The sequence below is a fragment of the Gorilla gorilla genome, chromosome 2 (genome assembly GCF_029281585.2).
Source record: "Gorilla gorilla gorilla isolate KB3781 chromosome 2, NHGRI_mGorGor1-v2.1_pri, whole genome shotgun sequence".
NCBI lineage: Eukaryota > Metazoa > Chordata > Mammalia > Primates > Hominidae > Gorilla > Gorilla gorilla.
The window spans coordinates 27,573,267-27,596,301 of NC_086017.1; the positions used below are offsets into that span (position 1 = coordinate 27,573,267).

The 23,035-nt window shown below is 41.4% G+C and overlaps 1 protein-coding gene and 1 long non-coding RNA gene across 36 annotated transcripts in view; one reads left to right on the forward strand and one right to left on the reverse strand.

The window, feature by feature from the left end:
• The window catches only part of TBC1D5 (TBC1 domain family member 5), a 588,093-nt gene extending 583,204 nt beyond the window's left edge, over positions 1-4,889 (reverse strand). For 18 of the 35 annotated variants that reach the window (XM_063703454.1, XM_055381153.2, XM_055381145.2 and 15 more), the window contains exon 1: positions 4,468-4,673. The gene's annotated coding sequence lies outside the window, so the exon portion shown is untranslated. Of the gene's footprint in view, positions 1-4,467 lie in introns of all 35 variants that reach the window. The other 17 variants (XM_055381138.2, XM_063703450.1, XM_063703444.1 and 14 more) reach the window with 8 other exon arrangements.
• A 58-nt stretch (positions 4,890-4,947) lies between these two features.
• LOC129532295 (uncharacterized) lies at positions 4,948-7,640 on the forward strand. The gene is made up of 2 exons (XR_008677981.2): positions 4,948-5,105; positions 7,314-7,640. It is a non-coding gene; the product is annotated as an uncharacterized lncRNA (long non-coding RNA).
• The last annotated feature ends 15,395 nt before the right edge of the window (positions 7,641-23,035 follow it).

Genomic DNA, 23,035 nt, shown 5'->3' on the forward strand with positions numbered 1-23,035 from the left:
AAAAAGTGATCCTGTACTAGGCTTCGCAACACTACCCTTGAAAGATTTTAACCAATCCTTTCACACCACCACCAAAGACATGTTTTTTTCTACAGCCCTACTTCCTTGTTTTGAAAGATCTGAGCTGTCAAACTATATTTATTTGCATTTAATTCTCCAAAGGGATAAGAGCATTACTATACCAATTTTGTATTTTCATCCAAAAAGTACAAACTCTGCTTTCTTGGCCCATAGAGCCTTATCCCAAATAAACTGTACAATCTCCAAAAATATAGTCAGTCTTGATTATATAGATATGATCTACCACACTGTAGATTATCCACAGAATATCTATCACTTACGTGATAGCATTAAGGGCTTTAAACACACACACACACACACACACACACACACTCTCTCTCTCTCTCTCTCTCTAATTCTCAAAGTTACTATTATTTTCCCCATTTTAAAGATGAGAAAAGTGAGGCACTGTGAGACTAAGTAGCTGACCAGCATGGCATTATAACACGTATCATAATCATACAGAATTTGTAAAAATATTAAAATTATTATTAATAGCAGAAAATACCAATTAGAAGGCTTCCATCATTCAGATGTGCAACAAATGCTTCCCTGGGATAACCGTAAGTAATGACTTGGCCATTCAGCTGTGAGGCCCAGAAAGCATGGCAGAGCTGGTATGTTCACGCAGCCCACAACACAGCATCAGGTTAAGAAATAAAAAAGCCAACAAGTGGGCATGCAGCAAGGGTTTCAACTCTATCCTAATATTCCAAAAGAACAAGAGAGAATTTGGGACAACCTTAACCTCTGATGATAACCTCTGAGCCTCTTTTTATCCCTCAATTTATATAATGTTTAATGTTACTAAATCATTGCACAGGAATTATTTTTAAATGTTTACCTAACATTTGTAGAATGATAAACATTTTCCTAAACACTTCACAGGTTTTTGAGAAAGCATTTACACTGAGATTTGTTGTTACACTGACATCCTTCCCAAACTCACCATTAGTCTAGTAATAATTGATGCTACCAGAAGCAGCCCACAGGCCCTCTCCGTCAAATGATCTCCCTCCCCTCCCCCAGCTCTTCCACTGCTGACCATCCCACCACCCCGACCTCACATTTCTCAAGTTCTGGTACACACACTGTACACACTGCCATTCCAATGATCTACCCATGTTGAGAGAAATGTCTCAGGATCAGGTGGACTAGCACCACTTCTCAGACTGCTGCTGCTAACAGGACAAAGCTTTCAGTGGTCTGAGACAAAAAGGGGGTTAAGAGAAGGGATTATATATTCATTTTTAAATGAAACACAAATTATTCAACTTAAAAGATGATCTTTTATTCCGGGGTTGTCCTTACTTTTTCAGTGTTAAAATGTGATAATGACCAATGCTTCATTTTCTGTATCGTCCTCATTGGCCAAATAAAAAGTCAGAAACCCAGTCAATCCCTAAACCTAAAGGTTAGGATAACAAACACTAAATCTACTACGCATACATGTAGGGTGGAGGACAAGCCCAGGCAGGAAATAAAGGAATAAAAAACTTTCAGAGGAAGTAGATACTTTTACATTTAACAGTGACTACTGGTCCAGTGAACAAGTGCAAGCAAAACGAAACTGCAAATTTCAGTATCTCACTCAAAAAAGATTACAAGCACTGAGGCGGATGACAAATTTGACTTTTAAAATGAAAGCAGGCCAGGCGCGGCCTGGCGTGATCCTGGTGGATCATGTCTAATCCCAGCACTTTGGGAGGCTGAGGCAGGCGGATTACTTGAGGTCAGCAGTTCGAGACCAGCCTGGCCAATATGGTGAAACCCCCGTCTCTACTAAAAATACAAAAATTAGCCGGGCATGGCGGTGGGCGCCTGTAATCCCAGCTCCTGAAGAGGCTGAGGCAGGAGAATCGCTTGAATCTGGGAGGCGGAGATTGCGGTGAGCTGAGATCGCACCATTATACTCCAGCCTGGACAAGAACGAAACTCCTTTTCAAAAAAACAACAAAACAAAAGGTAGGCCGAGCACAGTGGCTCACACCTGTAATTCCAGCACCTTGGGAGGCCGAGGTGGACACATCACTTGAGGTCAGGAGGTCGATACCAGCCTGGCCAACATGGTGAAACTCCTCCGTCTCTACTAAAAAAGAACATACAAAATAAAATTAGTCGGGAGTGGTGGCGGGCGGCTATAATCCCGGCTACCTGGGAGGCTGAGGCAGGAGAAGTGTTTGAAACCATGAGTGAGAGGTGGCAGTGGGCCGAGATCGCACCACTGCACCACTGCACTCCAGCCTGGGCGACAGAGCGAGAGTCCGTCTCAAAAAAAAAAAAAAAAGTCAAGTTCCGTAAAGCACTTACAACAGTGTCCGGCACTCAGTAAGCGCTTCAGAAGTACTGTCATAAATATCAAAGGACTGGAATGAAAATTATAAAAATTATGGTACTAAAAACTTCCACAAAGTTATTTAGAAGTACAACCTCTGCTCAGTTGGAGTATAAATAAAAAGAAAAAATTAAAAGTACAACCATTTCTCCATAAAGTGTATGAAGTTATGTGTGACATTTCTAAGCTTTTTAATTTACGTGTGAAAAAATTACATTAGAAAAAACCTGAATCCAGTTAGAACACCCACTGTACGACTCTCAATTGTTTGCAAATTTGCTTCCAAAACTCAGGAATGCACTACTCAACTGAGGCCGCATTTGAGAGCACACACTCAATACTTCCGCCAATAAAAGAAATTTTCATCTCAGCTGTACACTCAGAGACCAGGATTCCTCACCTATATGTTGATAAAACCCAATGACGCATAGCTGAGCAAGTCTTTCACCTAACAGCACACCAAACTTCTAATGGAAAATTCACAGACCAGGTGATGCAGTCACCATACAGCATACAGACACAATATTTGCACTCTTCCTATCCCCTCCCCTGGAATCCAGACTCAGCCTGCTCACTCTGAAAGCTTTCTCAGTTCATCCTGCCATTTGCCCCTTCTCCCAAGCCACCTCTACACCCGGGGGTGAGTTATTAAAAAGAACATGTTTATTGATAAATACATCACTTTATTTCTTTGCACACAAGTTATCCAATTCCTTGCTACTCAAAGATAGTCCCTTGTCCAGCTGCACGTTATCAGAAATGTACAATATCAAAATGCACCATAGGCCTACTGAACCAGAAAATGCATTTTTAATAAGAGCCCCAAGTGATTCCCACCCACATTAAGGTTTGAGTGTTCTGTGATACTGCAGATAGCTGTAAAAATTAAAAATGCTCAAGTTTACAAATGAATTCAGAGATATGGTATGAAAAGTACCAAGACACGGAATCAGAAAAGCCCAAAGAGAAAAACCAATATATAAATGAATTTCTTTACCACCGATAGCAAACGCTTATTTTTCAACAATACCTATTTATTGCTTCCTGCTTTAAGTATTTTGTGCGAGAGCACAACACTTATAAAGGTTTACAAAAGAATTACCGGGTCTAGAAATTCCAAGCAACCTGGTCCAAACGTGTGAAACCTGCATGTTAAAATCTTAGGATTTTGTCCAATTCAGAGTTGACAAATGAACTCTTTCCAGAAAGTTATTATTCGAAAAAAATCTACAGGATGTTAACTTTAAACACAGATTATAATTCCTGTAACTAAAACCAGTAACTAGTATCGAACAAATTCTAGGTCACTTGTAGAATCGAATCTTATAGTGAAGGTCTGTGTGTTTTTCCAGGAAAAGTCGGGGTGGGGAGCGGGATTTGCCTTCCCTGCGAATTTTTTTTTTTTTTTGCTCTTATCCTGAAAGACCTCAGTTTCTTACGTGTGAATAAACTTAAGTCGTACTAAATCCAGGTCACGGTTCCCTTCCTCAAAAGTGAAGTCAAGGCTTCTCTCTTCTAAAGACTGTATTTTTTAAGGTTTGAGGATTCAGGGCCCGTTTCGCTTCCGGCTAGGGAAGGAAGCGTGCTTCCCGGGGCCCAAATGAACATGGAAATTTACTAAGTAGGAAGTTGAGCACTAGTCCAGCCGCCAGGCCCTGCCTTTACTGCAGCTGGCCTTCCAGTCTAGACCCCGACCTCCTGGGGCAGGGAAAGCAGGCAGACTGCAAGCAGCCACCCCGCCCAGCTCGCCCTGCCCGCCCTGCCCGCCAGGGAGCTGAAGGGTCCACCCCTCCCGCCATCCACCCCCGACGCCGACTCCGAGGCGCACAAACGGGGGGCGGTGCGGCAACCCGTCCGCCGTGGCGGCGGCACCCTCAGGCCCTCCCGTGAGAAGGCGGCGGCGGCGGCTGCAGCTGCAGCAGCGGCGCGAAGGGAGGCGAAAGCTGTCCTGAGGCTGAGTGGGAGGCCGGGGCGGGAACGACTGCATGTGGGGCTGCACTGGAGGAAGGCGGAGGCGTTCAGAGGGCTTGGGCTTTTTTACGATCATCATCATCATCATTATTTTATTTTACCTGTGGCGCAGAAGGGCTCCCCAGCTCCTATTCCCTGAATCCTCCTCCTCCTCCCCTCCTCTTTCTCTCTCTCTCCCTCAGTCTGCAGGGCGCTCGCGGAAGCGGCCGGGCCCGGCCCGACCTGAAAGAGAACAGGGCGGGAGGGGGTGGCGGCGGTGACCAGCGGCCACGTGACCACGCTCGCGCCGTAACGGCGGCCGCCTCCCGCCGCGCGCCCTCCCCGCGCTCCACCTCTAATAACCTCGCAGCCCGCGCGCCTGGGAAGCTCGTGCGCAGGCGCCCGCCCGGGACCTGAAGTCTGCGCGCGAGCGCAGTGCGCTCGCTCTCGGGTCCGGGTTTCTGGGGCCCGCGAGGCGCAAGAAGCGAGTAGGTGGGGAGTGAGCTGCGGGCAGAGCTCTCCTTGGCTGAGCCGGCAGGATGCTGAGCGCATGCGCCTGAGGGCTTTTACCCCTCCCTTCTCTCCCTGCTTCCAACCGGCGCGCGGCTGGAGGCTGGGAACCAGCTCCTGGGTCTTAGTCAGAGGTTCACATCCACCAACTATCTTCCCAGGGTTGGACTGAGAAGGGGAGCAGAGGGTCCCAGGGACTCTCCTGAGATCCTGGCTCTCCTGCCAAGGAATTTACATTTCCTTGTCGCAGGTAAATGGCCTTCCATGCCACATTTTTCTGTAGCTGCGTAGGCTTCTAACTCAGCTCATCTGTCACTTTCTCCGTGAAACTTACCCCTGCCTACTTTAGAGGAGTCACTAGCACTTTGTGCAGACCTACCTTGTAGTACAACCCATAGAAAGATAAAGGTTAGGAGTTATTTTTTCACAAGCCCACAATACTAGACTGTGGTTTCTATCTTTATCTCATAAACTTGGACAGGGTCTTCAGTGTTGTAATATCTCCCTAAACGTCTGATGACTATCAGAACACAGGTAATGTCTAAAACTTTCATCGTTGCCCTTGGTCTCTGCATAATCATGATTTAAGATTCTCTTTAACCCAAGCACGTGGGAAGCTGGTGTTTGTTTCCCCAATATGAAAGCCTTTAAATCATAATGTTAATTAGAGTGGTAAATGCTTCACTTAGTAAAAGAGATTTATGGTATTTTATTAGCTTATCTTCACAAAGAGCTCCAACGAAAATTGATACTGTTTAGTCCAGAAAAGGAAACCAAGTCAGAGAAAGGTCAGATTTCTGAAGGTTATCTAGCTTCAGAGGAAGATGCCTGTGTGGGAGACCTTTGTGGACAAACACCCCACTTCACACAGGGATCCCTCTTTTTCTGTTGCCCCTCTTTCTGTTGCAGAAACTGAACAGGTTAAGTTAGTGCCTGTGGCCAGATTTAATCCAGCCAGATTTATTTATTTATCAAATAAATAAAATGTAAAAACTCCCTAATTGGGAGTTCTGGCTAGACCAGTCATCATCACTGTTAGACTGGTGAATACTGAGATGATAGTGAAGAAATGGGGCTAGCAACAAAATGACAGAAAATCCTGGGATGAATGTATATGAAGAAATAGGATTAACAGGGGCTTCTGAGAAACTGGGAAAATGACAACCCTCAAGATTCCATTCTCATATGTTTACAAAGTTGTTGGACTCTTTTCTGCATTTACCACTGTATACACCCACAGAGTGATCCCACCTCATAGTTTCAGCTACCACATAGGTTATGCTAATGGCATCCCATTCTAAATATTCAGCCCAAGATTCAGACCTTGTGGTAGACTATTTTCTTACGGCCCACAATTAACTGTGCTTCCCAGTATTCATGCCCATGTATAGTCCTCTGCCCTTGAGTCTGGGCTGGACCTGTCACCTGCCTTAAACAATCAAATATGGCAAAAATTACTCTCTGTCACTTCTAGGCCTAGGCCTTAAAAGACTTTGCAGGGCCAGGCGCGGTGGCTCACGCCTGTAATCCCAGCACTTTGGGAGGCCAAGGCGGGTGGATCACGAGGTCAGGAGATTGAGACCATCCTGGCTAACACAGTGAAACCCTGTCTCTACTAAAAATACAAAAAATTAGCCAGGCATGGTGGCACACGCCTGTAGTCCCAGCTACTCGGGAGGCTGAGGCAGGAGAATGGCATGAACCTGGGAGGTGGAGGTTGCAGTGAGCCAAGATCACGCCACTGCACTCCAGCCCGGGCGACAGAGTGAGACTCCGTCTCAAAAAAAAAAAAAAAAAGGCTTTGCAGTGACAACTTTGAACTTTACCAGAGACTCATGGGAAACAGAAATAGTTAAGAAATCCCACCACCTTTTTGTGTTCTGCGAAACAGTTTACCACAAAGACCAATCCTTCTCCATATTACTTACATGAGACTCATTGTCCAGTTTCTCTGATAAAACTAGTAGATGACCTGTGACAAGACCAAACACATACCTTTCCTTTTTTCCCGAACCTGTGGGGAAGGTCAGTCACCTTTCAACTTCCTATTTGTCTCATGAGTGATTAGCTAGGATTAGAACTACTTTTTCCCCCTTGAAATTAGGTAGCGATAAACATTTCATAGCTGAGAATTCTCTGATTACAAAAATAATCCCAACTGTAATCATCTCATCTATAACCTGTCTATGCCTCCCTGTAAAAGTATAAGGCAGCCAGGCATAGTGGTGCACACCTGTACTCCCACCTACTCAGGAGATTGAGGTGGGAAAATTGTTTGAGCCCAGGAGTTTGAGAGCAGCCTAGACAACAGCAAAACCATGCTCTAAAATAATAATAAAAGTATAGGGCAAAACCACCCTGCTGAGACACTCTGATCTTCAAATCTGAAGTACTCTCCCTAATGTAATTGCCTGAATGAAATCTATTTCCTCACCTGTTTAGTTTTTAACTTTGACAGCAGCTATCATTTTTGCCCTTTGTGGGAAGCACCATGTAAGATATCCAACTACTCTGAAACTATCACACTGTGAAGAGTCTAACCAAGCCACCTGGAGAGACCAAATGGAAGAAAACTAAGGCCCCTGGCCAACAGCCCTAGCTGTGCTCCTACTGGCCAGTCAGCACCAGCCTGCCGGGCATGTGACTGAGACAGTCTTGGAAGTGGATTTTCCAGCCCTACTCAAGCTGCCGCAGCTGACACCACATGGAACAGAGATGAGCTTTTCTCCCCAGTGCCCAAATAGCAGAATTGTGGAAAAATAAATAAAACAGTTGTATTAAGCCACTAAGTTTTCCTATAGTTTATTAGATATCATTAAATAACCAGAACAGACCTATGTATTCAGCTGCCTGCTAGAGATGTATCCCAGGTGGTCTCACAGGTACTTCAAACTCAATATACTTGAGTTGAGTTTTTCAAATACCCTTCAAACCTGACCTGTGTCCTTTCCCCCACCGCTCCCCCCTCCCCCGCCACCCGCTGGTTGTGCATTTATTCCCCTAGTTCCCGAAGCAGAAAACCTGGGCGTGTCCCTTTACTCCTTATCCTGCAATATTCAGTCACCAAGTAATGAGCTTTCTTCTCCAGTCCCCCAAACACTTCTCACCTCAGATCCTCATCATCTCTATCCTGAACTACCAAGGATTAATCAAGTTCTTCCACATTGCAAAGAAAAGTCACTCAGGCATCCAGACTACCTTAGGGGTTTATTATCAGGCAAGAAGTAAGGAGATGTTGGAAAACAGCCCAGTCATCTCCCATGACCTGCATTCTGATGGTTCCCAGACTGGGAAGCCCAGGTGGCATCATAAAGAGCCACAGCAATGACCCCATCCTTTAGGCTACAACAATAGCTGTAAGGATCCAGCTTCTCTCAGGGTTCTCACGTTCTTACTCCCCAAGAGACAATCTGAGGGACCCAATGGTCCTCAGTCAATACAGAGCACCCCGACAAGGCAGAGAGTGGCCTGCAATCTAATCTAGGAAAAAGAAACAAAAGTAATCAAGCTGATGATTAATAACGCCTTAAAATACAAACTTTGTATAAAAATTCATTTTCAGTTTTGTTAGTTATAATAGAATTTGAGTTTAAGGCAGAAAAATTAAATTTGAACTAACTTCAGCATTAAAAAAATAATTGTGGGGCTGGGCACGGTGGCTCACGCCTGTAAACCCGGCACTTTGGGAGGCCGAGGCGGGTGGATCATGAGGTCGGGAGATTGAGACCACCCTGGCTAACACGGTGAAACCCTGTCTCCACTAAAAATACAAAAAAATTAGCCGGGCATAGTGGCGGGCAGGCGCCGAGTAGTCCCAGCTACTCGGGAGGCTGAGGCGGGAGAATGGCATGAACCCGGGAGGTGGAGCTTGCAGTGAGCAGAGATCGCACCACTGCACTCCAGCCTGGGTGACAGAGCAAGACTCCATCTCAAAATAAATAAATAAATAAATAAATAAAAAATGAATTGTGACACTTGGTTTTGCAGCAGCTTGTGTGCTAGTTGATTCTCTGCTTCGACATCTGTGTACATTCTCTGTCTTGGGACATGGCAGAAAATGAAGCAGAAAATAACACAAATGTTCTCTCTTGGCAAGGATCAGCTCTCTCCCAGGCCTCTGGCCATATGGACACTCAGCCTGGGACTACTGTGGTCAGGCCACCATCCACATCCCTTCTCCTGGCTCTTTTCTCCTCCACTCCATTCAACTCACCCGGTAAACTGGCCATCTTTAGATCCTGAAATTGCTATGGTGGCATAGACTGACATGATAATAAGATGTACAGCCTACAGTATGGGATTGTCCAGTGGGAAGTGAAAGGGTTGTGGTAAGCATGGGCTGTGCGTGGAGCTGGCGTGCTACCCTCTGCGTCATCCGTGGAAATGCCCGACTCAGATCTCCTGCTGCAAGAACATAGTTGACTTTCGGCCTCAGCAGCTGCCCCACTGGATCCACTACCAAGTTCATGCTGAGGCCACACTTCTCCTGGGCTACTCCCACTCAATGATTGATTGCGGCAGGGGTATTAGTGAAGGCCAAAGGAGGATTCCTCTAACAGGCAGCTTTGGCTCAAGGATTCCCCAGTGGCATGGCCAAAACTTTCTTAGAACTGTGCCACAGTCTAAAACTCTTCTTAACAACTCTTCTATCCTTTCCCCTTAGCTTTCCCAGGTTACAGACCTGCATTGTGGTCTGAAGTCTTCACCTCTGCCCACACACACAAAGTCCAGCTCCTGCTTTTTTCCCTTTATTGGTGTTCTCTCAATAAAGCTTTTGTACACCAAAAGCTTTGATGTAAATGAAAAGGAAGTCCCAGAATGGGGTTGTGTTTCAGTTCATTTTGTAAGTCCCATTGTGGTATTTGCTTCTCAGAGGACCTGAACTGAAACACAGCCCCATTCTAGGACTTCCTTTTTCATCCTCAGACTATAGCTACAGGTCACAGTTATTAGTAATATCAAGACATCTAAATTATTTTCATTCTTTTGGGTTTTGGGTTTTGAAGAACGTTTCATCTCCTAGAGCCATCTATTAAAATGCAGCTAACCCTAGGTGGAGATAACAACAAGCTAAAGCATTTCACTGTTAAGAAAATAAGAAAGGTCAGGCACAGTGGCTCACGCCTGTAATCCCAGCACTTTGGGAAGCTGAGGTGGGTGGGTTGCACGAGCTCAGGAGTCCAAGACCAGCCTGAGCAACATGGCGAAACCCTGTCTCTACAAAACACACACAAAAAACTAGCTGGGCATGGTGGCACACACCTGAAGTCCCAGCTACTCGGGAGACTGAGGTGGGAGGATCACTTGAGCCCAGCAGGTCCACGCTGCAGTGGGACCTCATCTCAAAAAAAATTAATTAAAAAAAAGAAAGATTGTTTGAGTTATTTTGACTGTAAAAATGATTAATATTGTGATAAATATTGTGAGGCTAACAATAAAAGTTTTGTGGGGTAATATGGCCATTTTGATACCCCACACACCATTCTGTGTTTCTTTTTTTTTTTTTGAGACGGAGTTTTGCTCCTTTTGCCCAGGCTGGAGTGCAATGGCACGATCTCGGCTCACTGCAACCTCCACCTCCCAGGTTCAAGCAGTTCTCCTGCGTCAGCCTCCCATGTAGCTGGGATTACAGGCGCCCGCCACCACACCCAGCTAATTTTTGGTATTTTTAGTAGAGACGGGGTTTTACCATGTTGGCCAGGATGGTCTCCATCTCTTGACCTCGTGATCCACCGACCTCAGCCTCCCAAACTGCTGGGATTACAGGCATGAGCCACCGCACCCGGCCATACCATTCTGTGTTTCTGGAGCAGATACTTTCAGAGTTATTTGTCTAGCTCATAACAAGAACTATCATGCCAGCACTTTGGGAGGCCGAGGTGGGCGGCTCACCTGAGGTCCGGAGTTCGAGACCAGCCTGACCAACATGGAGAAACCCCGTCTCTACTAAAAATACAAAATTAGCCAGGCCTGGTGGCGCATGCCATGCCTGTAATCCCAGCTACTCAGGAGGCTGAGGCAGGAGAATCGCTTGAACCTGAGAGGCGAAGGTTGCGGTGAGCCAAGATAGCACCATTGAACTCCAGCCTGGGCAACAAGAGTGAAACTCTGTCTCAAAAAAAAAAAAAAAAAAAACCACTATCCCTCAATCAATTCTCTTCAATAACCTAAAACAAACTGAGACCAATCAGCTTCTCTTCTGAAATAATTGAGAATTGGGATTATAGGGGAACTAGTCAGTCTTTATGTGTGGCTGGACCTGTAACAACCCAACAAAGTAGACCATTTCATAAGTCAAACAGGAGAAGAGAAACCACTTCAACTATTTACAACAGTTGAAATCTAATACAGGGAATGAGTTAACAGGTGATGGAAGAGCCATTCCTGCTACCTGGAACACAGATAGAGTGGTGACTCAGTTTCCAGTGTGCAGAGCAGCAAATATGCAATGGGGGAGATTTTCCAGAGATGAGCAACAGCGGGAGGGAACTCAACTACCCCTCAGCTGACAAGACACAGGAAGAGATCATGTTAATGGGGCCCCAGGGCTGAGGTCATCCTGTGGTACATACAGAGTGGTGTTATGCAGAGAGAACTACTTAGGGCATCTTTCTTCAGGACGTGACTGTATGCATAGCAGAGACCTGCAAGGGGCACCTCCTCTGCTTACCCTCCCACCAACAACCACAAAGAGTAGGAGAGAGTCTGTTTCCTAAAGAAGGGTCATGGCTATTTGGCAGAGTAGGGAGAGATACTTGGCAGACAAAACAATATTTGTTCACTCCATTCCTTGTGTTAGTTACCCAGCACATATATATATATCATTCTTCTCATCCATAATTTCAAAACTCTTTCACCTAATAAACTAACCTTGTAAGTAAAGAGTATGAGGTGCTCAACCAATTGATCGGTGATATTAGGGAGTGGCTGTAAAGTCATTTTAAATCTCATCCTAGTCATAGAAAATGAAAGTGAAATTATTCTTCAGAAAGTCTGCCCTCAAAATGCTAAAACCAGAAATTGATTTGTATGTGGTGTCTGCATACCTGTGTATACCTCCTCCTCCTTTCCAAATCTATTTTTCTCTTCTTCCCTACACTTCCATACACAAGTTTCGTGCCCTACACTGCCTCTCTTTCTCTATTTTTGCTACTGGGAACACAGATATAGTAATGACTCAGGTTCCAATGTGCAGAGCCCAGCAGAGCAACCAGATTGCAGGAAACTGCAACCCTGTATTGCTTGGTAAAGTACTGCCTATCCAACCCAGACTGCCTCACTACACATTTAAATTAGAGAGAAATAAACTTCTACCTTATTTAAGCCACTGAATTTTTTCTGTCTTGCTTTAAAGCTGCATACTCTACCTAATACAATATATAAGGTATTATATACATACATATATATATATATATATGTATGTATGGTACTGTATTCTGTTAACTAATTTGATAGGCAGAGAATCTCATGAAAGCCTATCTAGATCAATTTAAAAATCATAAATAAATTAATTCATTTGCCCTTAAAGGAGATGATGTCAACATTTATGGATACCTGAGAAATGTCAAATGCGTTGATATTACAAGGCTCATGTTTGCACCATTATGCTTTTGATTTACACCAGTGCAACTGTGCTCAAAGTTGTAAAGATCATGGTGTAGTCAGAAACATTAGGAGGGAATATAAACTAAGAAGTTAAGTGCATAGACTCAGGAGTAGAATTGTCCAAGTTCAAATCCTAGCTCCCTTACTTGTTAATGATGTAACCTAAAGTGAGTTAATTAAGTTACTTAACCTCTGTGGCTCCAGTTTCATCTGTAAGATAGGGATAATAATAGTCCCTAACTTGTTAGGTTGTTGTGAGCACTAAGAGCATTAAATGAGATAATCTCCTGTTAGGTATTTAGCACAAAGTAACCATTCAATTTATATATCTATCAAAGTAACCATTCAATTTATGTATCTATATATAAAATAATTATGTATGTATAGTGCAATAATAATTATAGTAAATTATTATTGATAAATTATTTGTTAATAATTCTTCTAATAACAATTAATAAGTATTATCTCTGAGTCTTCATCAGAAAAAGCAGTATGCAGGAAGAGCAGCTTATTCTACATATAACGATAATTATTGAAATTCAATGTTTGCACATACAAAATAGCAAATTCTGGACTTTACTTTGGATATCAAAAAGACAAAGGTATTTTTGCTATACTGCCCAAATGTCTCCAATGATATGCCCACTAGTATGCCTAAATAGCACAGCAGTAAAACTAATGTCTTAACTTTTGTTCTGAAAGCACCTTATTTCAAAACATTATCCTTCCTCATTGGTGGGAGATTATCAGTGTTGATTTTCAACAGTTTTGTGAAAGGATAATGGAGTCGTGATCACAATTAAGTAGGTAAATTCATTTCCTTGAATCATATGTTCTCTGTGATAGCATTTATTTCCATTGGATTACTTATTCTTGGTCTGGTATGCACAGGTGTTTCCCTAATAAACATTTTTCAACATGATTTTATAGTGTTTCTTATGCCAGATGAGACTCCTACATTTTTTCCAGGTACAGGCTTAAAATGTTGTGCCGAAAAAACCTTAAATAAGCAACATGGGCTGGGAGCGGTGGCTCATGCCTGTAATCCCAGCACTTTGGGAGGCCAAGACAGGCAGACCACAAGGTCAAGAAATCAAGACCATCCTGGCCAACATGGTGAAACCCCGTCTCTACTAAAAATACAAAAATTAACTGGGTATGGTGGTGCATACCTGTAATCCCAGCTATTGTGGAGGCTGAGGCAGGAGAATCACTTGAACCTGGGAGGCGGAGGTTGCAGTGAGCTGAGATCACGCCACTGCACTCCAGCCTGGCGACAGAGCAAGACTCCATCTCAAAAAAAAAAAAAAAAAAAAAAAAAGCAACTGGCTTACACCATTTAGTTCCATATCCCTGTGAGAGTGTTTGCCCCAATATGTTATGAGCAGCTGCTTAAATGCTTAAATGTCTGACATTCCATAGACTATGAGCCCCTCAAGGGCAAGCAGTATTTCTTATTTGTCTCTGAATCCTCAGTGTTTTAAGAAGTGTGTTGCATTTGGTAGGTATTCAATAAATGTTTGAGATGAATGAAAGTAAATAGGCACAGTGGCTCATGCCCATAATCCCAGCACTTTGGGAGGTCGAGGCAGTCAGATCACCTGAGGTCAGGAGTTCAAGGCCAGCCTAGCTAACATGGTGAAACCCGTGTCTACTAAAAATACAAAAATTAGCCATGTGTGGTGGCGGGCGCCTGTAATTCCAGCTACTCGGGAAGCTGAGGCACAAGAATCACTTAAACCTGAGAGGCGGAGGTTGCAGTGAGCCGAGATCATGCCACTGCACTCCAGCCTGGGCAACAGAGTGAGACACGTCTCAAAAAAAAAAAAAAGTAAATATGTATCATATTATGGAAATACAGTTGTTTGTTCAAGTTGCTATAGTTGAACACATCATTTATATATTGTAGCTGCTTAAAACAATATACATTTATAAACTCACAGTTTCTGTAGGTCAAGAGTCTGCACATGGCTTAACCAGGTTCTTTGCTTCAGGATCTCCCCATGTGTTTGCAATCAAGTTGCTGCTGAGGCTGCAGTCTATCTCATGTGTTCACTGGGGAAAATATCTGCTTCCAGGCTCACATGATTCTTGGCAGAATTCAGTTCCTTGCCAGTTGTAGGATTGAGGACCTCAGTTTCTTGCTGGCTGTCAGATGGAGGCTGCCCTCAGTTTCTTGCCATGTGGGCCTCACCACATAGCAGCTTGCTTAATCAAAACCAGCAAGAGAAAGCGAGTTTCCTAACAAGGCAGACGTTACATCTTACATACTATAATCACAGAAGTGACATCTCACTTACCATACAATATACTATTTGTTAGAAGGAAGACACAGGTCCCTTCCACCCTCAAGGGAGGGTATTACATGAGGATGTGTACCAGGAGGCAGAAATAATTAAAGGCTATCCTAAAGTCTGTCTACTGTAGACATGAGTACACATAAATAAGATATGAATATGTGGTCCACTCAAATGAAGATTTTGGTTAGGGTCACATGCTAATTCATGAGAATGCTCAAATGCTTGCTTACATGTGTTAGGGCTTCACGACATGATATAAGAGGAAGAGAGTCTATTCATCAAAGTACTTACAATCTGAATGGCTAAGTCACAACTCATCCACAGAAATAGTTAAAACTCTGAATCTCCAGCCAGTTTTGTTAGGCTGAATGCCCACCTTGAAATCCTTTAAAAAGATGACTGAAATAAGAGCATTGAAGATACGTAACATCTCTCTGCTAACCTGGAGAATTTACAGCAAAAATGTCTCAATTGGTCCTTGGCATGTTCCCCTTGATTCCGTCCATTTGAATAGATAGCCAAAAGCACTAAACATGCACACAGGAAGACAAATGCATGAGAACCAACAACGGGAAAGATATTAATTAGCTATTGTTGCAACAATGCTGCAAAACAACCCCAATATCTCAATGACTTGCAAAAACAAACATTTATCTTTCTTGCTTAAGGATTACAGGTTGGCTGTGTTTCATATGATCTCACTTGAGCCTGACTGGGCCAAAGTGGGCTAGGCTGGACTCCAGGCTTTGGGTTGGGTTCAGGTCTGTTCCACATGTATTCTTCATTCTGGGACTAGAAGCTACACAGGGCATGTTCATGTTCTGCTCATGGCAAATGAGTGAAGTACAAAGGGGCAAGCAGAAACATGCTAGGTCTCTTAAGGCTTTGGCTCAAAATTGACACACTATCACTTCTGCCCACATTCTGTTGTCTTAAGCAAGTCACATGGCCAAACCGAATATCAATATGATGTGGTAATATATCTGCTTACTTTAGAGGGAAGCAATGCAAAGTCCCATGACAGAGGACATGGTGAATAAAATTCCACTGTAGGGAGAGATTGAAGAATGTGGAAAAATGAACAAAGCCAAGCAAGCACAGGTAGCCAGCTGTGCTGGTTGATCAAGCTTGTCAAGTTGCCTGTGACACCACAATGAGATCCCTGACTGCCACTTTGAAAGAACAAGGCCACAATATCATGTAACTGACACCTCAAGCCATACACTGGTACAGCTTCATGCTACCTTAATATGCAATCCTCTATAAAATACAAAATCTACTTTATAGTAATATAAGTAAGGTAAAGATTTTATAAGCACAGGGCCTTAAATAGTATCATTCCCATGGCAAATATAACATAGCCTTTTGTGCCCATATACTGCAAAGACAGAAGTCCTAACTATAAACTGTAATGGGAAATCTTGCATACTCAGGTATGAGGGTGGTGAAAGGGTTACGAGTTCAGTTAGAAAAAAATTACTTTGGAAAAGTTATCTGTGGACAAAGCCTCAAGTTTAACATATAGCATAATACAACTGAATATTAATTAGTAACTGGAAAAAGTAATTTTGTTTCATTTTAAAAGGCTACAGTGTTGTAATCCAAATAAAAAGAAACACATTTACATATTTTCTTAGATATAATATGGACAATGCTAATTTTTTATTCCTGTGTTTGTGTTTCAACTTTCAATAGTTTTCTTTAACTGATGGTTGTTTGTTGGGATCTATTTCCTCACAAGTGAGTTTGCCTCATGAGCCTGACAAACTGATATTTTTTCTGTTTACTTGTTTTTTTGTTTTTTTTTTTTTTGAGATGGTGTCTCACTCTGTTGCTCAGGCTGGAGTGCAGTGGCACGATCTTGGCTCACTGCAACCTCCACCTCCTGGGTTCAGCCATTCTCCTGCCTCAGCCTCTTGAGTAGCTGGGATTACAGGTGTGCACTACCATGCCCGACTAATTTTTGTGTGTTTTTAGTAGATACGGGGTTTCACCATGTTGGCCAGGCTGGTCTCGAACTCCCCACCTTAAATGATCTGCCTTCCTCAGCCTCCTAAAGTGCTGGGATTACAGGTGTTAGTCACCACACCTGGCCTTTTCTGTTTACTTTTTAACTCATCAAACCCTCTTATGATCATCTCTTTTCAGCTTAATAATTGTTTACCTGTTCAATTAAAATGAATTAATGAGGAATAATTTGCAGCTTAACATTTAATATTGCTATTTGAAGGACATTAGCTATTAGGCTATCTTTAATTTATTAATTAAATCTATTTTACACACAAAAATACCAGAAGTTGAAACAGTGTTCTATCAAAAATATTTAAAGGGCATAATGCTATTCCTTCAAATACAATGCCATTTTTTCCAAATACTGTAGTGTCATGATAAGTGTCGTATATTTAGCCAATTCTCCCCGATATCCAATTATCAATTCATTTATGTATGCCTTAAGACATGAACAGATGCATTTCTGAAAAATTAGAGTTTAATTCCATGTATCAGACTATTCATTTAACTTTCATATCTTATGTTAATATATTGGAGATATAGTCCTAGGGCAAAAGCCTCTAAAAGTGTGTCTACAATCTGGGTTCACAAAGGGGCTGTCTAGAGATGGCTGATAGGCCACCTTCCAATGTCCCAATAAAATGCCACAAAGAGAGAGAAAATGAGAAAAACTGGCATATGGTGCTGTGGACTTAAAATGAGAGAAAGCAAGTTGCTAAAGTCCAGGTGAAATTTCAACTAGCTGATTTATTGATGATGATGGATGGAAATCATATCCCTAAACTACCTTCTATGAGTTTCTCCCTCCCAAACAATACAATACAGAGGATGTCAACAACGCAGGAAAATATTTGGCACAACCTCATTGTCTGCATTTAACTCCAGTGTGCGGGTACTTTACTGGCCATAAAACAAACATCAATAAGCCAGTAAGAACGACAGTTCTATCATTCACCTTCACTTTCTTGCATCCAATCTCATTAGCATCAATCTCCCTGTGCATTCAGAGGCAACTCCCAGCATGCAACACAGCAGAAAGAGGAGTAAGTGAACAGACAAGTTCAATCTTGGGATTCTTAGTAATCTAATGAAAAGTGCTATAAATAGGATAGAAACAAAAAGGGAATGAGGAAAACTGCCTGCTGGGTAAATAGATTTTGGTCATATGCTACACTCTTCATAAAAGAATTTCAAATTGCTTAGTAAGAGAAACCAGCGGAAAAATGAAACATCAGATCAGTAGACATATAATAATACCTTAGAGCACCATTTCTGAATGGAGAATCTGTTGGTTTTAGAGGGGAAGTGGTTTTCTTTCTTGTGTGGGACAGGTGACTTTACTGGCCCAGAGGCACTCAATTCAGGTAGTAGCTCTTGTGTTCCAGTTATTAATGTTGTATAACAAACCACCCCAAACTTAGTGGAGTGTAGAACAACAATCCTTTTGTCAGGAATTAGACAGGACACATTACGGATGACTTGTCTCTTTACCTCATCTGGTCCTCGGCTAGGAAAACTCAAAGGCTGGAGAAGGCAACTATTAGGGGCTGGAATCATCCAAATGCACCTTCAGTCACATATCTGGCATATGGTCTGGAAGAACTCAAAGACTGGCACTACCTATTAGAGCACCTCCAGGAGGCCTCTTCACGTGGCTTCACTTGATCACAGCATGGTAGCCTTAGGGTGATCAGATTTATACACAGCAGCCCAGGACTCTGAGTATGTGTGTTCCAAGGAAAAGGGTGAAAGCTTCATGGTCTTTTCTGGCCTTACCTTGGAAATCATGCAACATTACTTCCACTGCATTCTATTGGTTGCAAGTTAGTTTAAGCACACCCTGATTTGAGGTTGAGGCAGATACACTTTTCAATGGGAAGAATGTCAAGGGCAATATTGGGCCATCTTTAAAAATGAAAATCTGCCATAATCTGTCACTGAGACAATCTGTATTCATTTCCTATGGCTGCCATAATAATTTACTACAAAGTTAACCACTTCCACAATGTAAGTTATTATCTTGTTATTAAGTGGTCAAACATTTAACACCCATTTCACCAGGCTAAAATCAGCATGTGGGCAGGCTGTGTTCCTTTCTGGAGGCTCTACGGGGGAATCTGTTTCCTTCTCATTTGGGTTATTGGCAGAATTCTGTTCCTTGAGGTTGTGAAACCAAGGTCTTCATTTTCTTGCTGGCTGTCAGGTGAAGGCAATTCCCAGTTTCTAGACCCTACCCTCCCTACCACCTTGACTTGTGGGGATCCTCCTCTCTCTCCAAAGTCAGCAACAGCAGTTCAAATGCTGCTCATGTAACATTCCTCTGACCCTTCTTCTATGATCACATCTTTCTGTGACCACAGCCTGGAAAGCTGGAAGGCTCTCTACTTTGAAGAATTTGTGATCAGATTGGGTCCTCCTGGATAATGTTGGATAGTCTCTCCATTTCAAGGTTCATAACCTTAATCATATCTGTAAAATTTCTTTTGCCATTGAAAGTAACATTCATATGCTCCAAGGATTCGAGAATGGTCATCTCTGTGGAGATAGGGGGCATTATTCTGCCTGCCAGTACCATACAACCTAAGCTACATACCCACATTTCGAAATCCTCCTTTTGGGAATGGTACCATCCCTGGTTAATATGCACTGTATTAGAGACTCTGCACACCAACTTGTACTTCAGGTTTAGGTCTGATCTGAGAATTGTTGACACTTAATGCACTCTGTGTACTGGCAAACACTGGGCTCAAACAATAGTACTCTCCAAATTCCAAAATGGATAGACAGAAAAAATTCTACTTAGGGGTCTAAGAAAAAATACTGTAGCATATGGGAACAGAAACACTACCTTTTAATATTCAAAAGAAGATTATGGCTCTGGAAAAAAATCATGTCTAATAAACACATTAGAATGTTACAATCTATCTGCTTGAAATCCCCAAAATATGCCCAAGGACATGGCTTCTTTGTGAAGAGAACAGAAATGACAAGGCTGACATAAAGATAGCTATGAAAAGAAACTGATTGAAATGAGAAAAAGAATGTAAGAAAGCCCCAAATACGAAGCCAAATTAAAATCTACATAGAAGGGAAGAAGAGAATAAAAGAGCAAAATTGATGCTGCAAAATAATAAACCAATTATGTGGAGGGCAAACTTGAGAAAGTCTCCTAGAATACATTGTAATGAATTTAAGAATTTTCTTTGTTTTTGGAGACAGAGTCTCACTCTGTCACCCCCGCTGGAGGGCAGTGGTGCCATCACAGCTCACTGTAACATTGAACTCCTGGGCTCACCTGATCCTCCTGCCTCAGCCTCTCAGGTAGCTAGGCCAACAGGCATGCCACCATGCCTGGCTAAACTTTTTACTTTACTTTTTGTAGACAGTGTCTCATTATGTTGCCCTGGTTGGTCTCAAACTCCTAGCCTCAAGTGATCCTCTCACCTTGGCTTCCCAAAGCATTGAGATTACAGGTGTGAGCCACCAGGCCCAGGCAAATTTAACAATGTTTTGATTGCAAGTTAACAGGAACACTATTCAGTCTATTCAGTGAATCTTCCTTTGGCCTAAGACTGTTCAAGTGGGGTCTGCCACTTGCAACCAAAAGAGTTCTGGTAGTTTGAATAATATAACAATTAAGGCTGATTTAATAAATATAACATTAGATTTTGTGCATCACAAATAAAAGTTGTGCATTTTCAAGTGTCCATGAAATAATGTTCCACTTAACATTTTTTCCTTTTTATAAGAGGCAGATGAAATTAACTGACTCTGATGATTTTCATTTGAGCTTTACATACATGCTTGTGCATTTTTATATAAATGTATTATACTTTAGTACCCCTAAAACCCACAGAAAACAAAAAGGAAAACAATCCAACCAGAAAAACTGGCACAAGACAGAAGTATGGAATTGATAAAGATAAAAACAGAGGTAAATCAATAAAACAAATGAAAGAATTGATAGATTCATGAGGTACCTTGAACAGAGATTAAATATAATTAAATGAATCTTAGTTTTGAAAAAGTGGATGTAAGAGACATTAGATGGAAATGTTTTATATATATGGAAACTTATCCAAATAACTTTATGAAGCTAACATAACTTTGATACAAAACTTTAAAAATGCAAAACACAAAATTACTTACATAATAGGATCAAAAAATCATGATGTTAATACAGTGAATTAATCAGTTATATTAAAATAACAATCTGTTATGATTTAGTTATATTTAGACTTGTAATGCAAAGGTGTTTTAATATTAGGAAATCATATACACACATCATCAGGACAAACCAAAAAATTCATTATCATCTCAGTATAGGCTGAAAAAGTTATTTAATAAAGTGAACATTTATTCCTGATACAAACTCAGTGAACCAAGAATGAAATTATATTTCCTTAATAACTATCTTAAACAATAGTCTAAATCTTTCTTTTTTCCTTTTTTTGCCAGACAGAGTTTCTCTCTGTTGCCCAGGCTGGAGTGCAGTGGCAAAATCTTGGCTCACTGCAACCTCCACCCTCCAGGTTCAAGCATTTCTCGTGCCTGACCCTCCTGAGTAGCTGGGATTACAGATGTGCACCACCACACCAGATTAATTTTTGTATTTTTTTTTTTTTTTCAGTAGAGACAGGGTTTCACAGTGTTAGCCAGGCCAGTCTCAAACTCCTGGTCTCATGTGATCTGCCTGACTTCACCTCCCAAAGTGCAAGTATTACAAGCGGGAGCCACCACGCCCAGCCTAAATCATTCTTAATAATAAAATACTATAGTACTATTTCCCAAAATGTCATTGAACATTTTTGTTCATTTTAGGAATATTGGCTAAATTTGGTGGTGGTCAGTGCAAAGTCAGGGTGAGGAAGAGAGACTAAGTTAGGTTTTCATCGCATAGGACACCAAGGTGTAATCCACCAAATACACCTTTAGGTGGATTAAAAAATTAAAGCAAAAATAGAAATGTTAAAAGATCAGAAGAATTAATCAATTAATTAATCTGTCCTGGGGAAGGACATTCTCAGCATAAAGACAGCTTAAGAAATCACATATTGATAGATTCAATTTCATTAAAATTTAAATCTTCTGTAAGTTATAAAGCATTTTTATAAAAATAAGGGCAAATGCAAATTCAGAAAAGTATTTCCAACAAAATAACAAAAGGTTTATTTACTTAATCAACAAAGAACTCTCACAAACGACTAAGAGAAATATGAATGCTCCAGTAGGAAAAACAAGAAAAAGGAATGCAATGACTCAGAAGAAATACAAAAGGACATTAAGCTTATGAAAATGCAAATTAAAACAAAACAAAAATACCATTCTTTTGGTCTCACGAATATGCAAAGACTAATAAAAGATAATACTGGTAAACATGTGTTGGACAAGCACTCTAACTATAAATTAGTTGCAAATTCCCAGTAACTTGGGGATACATATATTGAGCGACTTACATAAATTCACACTATTGGACCCAATAATTCTACCTCCAGTTATCTATCCAAAAGAATTAATTGGTGACATTTTGGTATCCCTTATCTAACAATCCATATCATCCATATCAAATGCTCTCATTCAAATATTATCCAGCATTGTAGTTTATGATTTTAAAAACTCTAGTCCTTATGCCTATGGCACTTTTGAGTTTTTTATGCCATGATATTGCAGCAGTTTTGAGAGATGATTTTATGGAAAATTGGGATAGTCTCCACAATCACAACTAAATAAAGAAGAAACAAGTAACCTGAAAAAAACAAAAAAGTTCTTTGGCAATACAGATAAAGATTTTGTAGAAAGGTGTTCATCAGAGGGTTATAAATAGATAAAGCATTGGAAATAATGTAAACATTAAAAAATAGGGAAATGATTAGTTAGTTATGACATATCCGTAAAATGGAATATCATATAGAAATTAAAAAGAATTTTAATAATTTGAGAACACACTAACAATATAATATGTTATTGTAAATGGTAACAGAATAAAAAATTATATGCAATATAATCCCAATTTGAAATATCATATACAGATAGATATACATGTATACATACTGCACAACATATATATATATATATATATATATATTTTTTTTTTTTTTTTTTTGAGATGGATTCTCGCTCTGTTGCCCAGGCTGGAGTGCAGTGGCATGATCTAGGCTCACTGCAACCTCTGCCTCCTGGTTCCAGCAATTTTCCTGCCTCAGCCACCCAAGTAGCTGAAATTACAGGTGGGCGCCACCATGCCTGGCTAATTTTTTGTACTTTT